Raw genomic sequence first — 2477 nt, forward strand, 5'->3', positions numbered from 1 at the left:
ATGTAAGTTCACTGGTCATTTTGGATAGTAAATAAAATGGCTGTGGCAGCACGGTGGCACGGTGGGTAGCACTGTTACCTCACAGTGAGTAGGGCCTACGTTCGATTCCCTGGCTGGGTGGAGCTTGCATGTTCTCCCCGTGTCTGTGTGGGTTTCCTCCGGGTTCTCCGGTTTCCTCCCACAGTCCAAAGACATGCAGTCAGGCCGATTGGACATGCTACATTGCCCCTGTGTGTGTGTCTGTCTGCCCTGCGATGGACTGGCGACCTGTCCAGGGTGTATCCTGCCTTCTGCCCAATGACTGCTGGGATAGGCTCCAGCACCCCCTGCGACCCTGAGGGAGAAGCAGCTTAGAAAATGGATGGATGGATAAAATGGCTGTGTTTGTATTGTAGACAGCGTGATCCTGGGTTCCTGCCACTGTAAAGAAATCTGAGTTGATAAGTGTTTCTGCAATGAGCCATTTCACAAGAAACCACTCTGAATGACTTTGTTTGCATCTTAACCATTGAATTTAACTGAAATTTGAAGAATTGGTGGAATTGGTCCAAAAAAAGTGTTTGATAACATTTACACTGAACTAAGGAAGTATAGTTAACCACATGCTTTTACAGTCAGATCAGCTGTGAGGTGCTGTTCAGGTCCTGATGCCATGAGCAGAGCTCCTCCCGCCCGCCTCTCCTAATCACCCCTCTACAGCCGCATACTGCCATAATAAGAGGCGAAACTGGAGAAAAAAAGCAAATATCTAAAAAAGACAGCATTTGCATTTCTTGTCTTAATGAGTTTGCAGGAGTGACCCCTCTGGATGAAACATGAAAAGGAAGCCTTCCTGCTGCGCTCTGACCTGAATTTAGTTGTCTCTCACATTCGGCTACTGCATATTGAACGTTATATAACCTTGGAGGAGCAGGAATGTATCTATAATGGGGCATAATTCATCGCAGCAGAGTTAAAGCGCTGGGCTGCAGATCCGGTGCTGGAGGAATGCAGGACAGAACTTTTTCTGCTGAGTCTGGCTGCGCCGATGTTCATTGATGTATCGATGAAAACTGAGGATTAAGATGTCCCCTAATTGACATTAAAGTAATAGTAAAGAAATTGCTCATTGTAAAATTTATTTGACATAATTTTGCCTGTGAAGCAGACAAAATTCAGGTTTCAAGATGACTGCGAGTACAGGCTACTTAATAATGATGTACTGTTGTTTTCTTGGCCTGGGTTCGATTCCCCGGCCGGGTGTCCGGGGTCCTCTCTCTCCGTGTCTGCGTGGGTTTCCTCCGGTTTCCTCCCACAGTCCAAAGACATGCAGTCAGGCAAATTGGACATGTTACATTGCCCCAACGTGTGAGCATGTGTGTGATTGTGTATGTCTGTCTGTCTGCCCTGCAATTGACTGGCAACCTGTACAGGGTGTATCCTGCCTTCCGCCCAATGACCGCTGGGTAGGCTCCAGCACCCCACCATGACCCTGAGGGAGAAGCGGCTTAGAAAATGTGTGTGTGTGTGTGTATATGTGTGTGTGTGTGTGTGTGTGTGTGTGTGTGTGTGTGTGTGTCTGGGTGTTGTTTTCTCTTATTTTATGGACAAACCACACGAGCAAGTCTTTTTCAAGGCTACTTAACAACTTAACATGGGTTAAGGCAAGTGCATGATGAATTAGAAGGCAGTTTACATGATGCTAATTGGTGGTGATAATTTTCCATTACTTGTTAGCTACCTTGGCCTCCAGTGCAAAACTAAAGAAGCAAACTTCAGACACCGAACATGTCTTGGCTGTTTGGCTGCATCTGGGATAAGAGGGAAATGGTGACTTCGATTTCCTGCCAATCACGGGGTGGATTACTGAACAGGGCCTAGTTTCCCAAAAGCCTGAAATAATCATCTAAAAGTCAGAGGCATCGGCTTATATTTTGTGGGAGATTTTCAGACCACAGATGTCTTTACATATTAGCATCACACACGCAGATTCAACCGCATACTGGTAGCACATAAAGATATGATGACAATAGTAGATATTTCACTCACATCCTTAGAAGACTCGTCCTTTGCCAAGTTCTCTTTGAAAACTCTCAACATTTTCGCAATCATCAGATTCATCTGCCCAGGGAAGGAATCCAAAGCACAACCTACATCAGAAAAGTGTTCTTCCACACATCACTTGCATTTACACATTGCCACCAGAGAGGTCTCCAAATCCCTCAAACGTACATAGTGTACCTTTAAGACCTTCATAACCTGTAGAATGTTTGTGGTGATGCTCATTCTACCATTTTAGAATCATCTTTGTGCTAAGATACTTTTGGAAAACCCAGGGCTGGGACAGTGGGGTCAGTGCCCCAGGGCTTATGACTGCCAGTGGTCCCAAAGGCCAGAGGAGGCATCTCAAAGACAGATAACAGTCTACTGCAGGTTTGAAAAATGAATGAACAAAGAGCCCTTGAATAAATGAAATTCATTGTAAGATCAAAAATATA

Source organism: Pygocentrus nattereri, chromosome 5, assembly GCF_015220715.1.
Source record: "Pygocentrus nattereri isolate fPygNat1 chromosome 5, fPygNat1.pri, whole genome shotgun sequence".
NCBI lineage: Eukaryota > Metazoa > Chordata > Actinopteri > Characiformes > Serrasalmidae > Pygocentrus > Pygocentrus nattereri.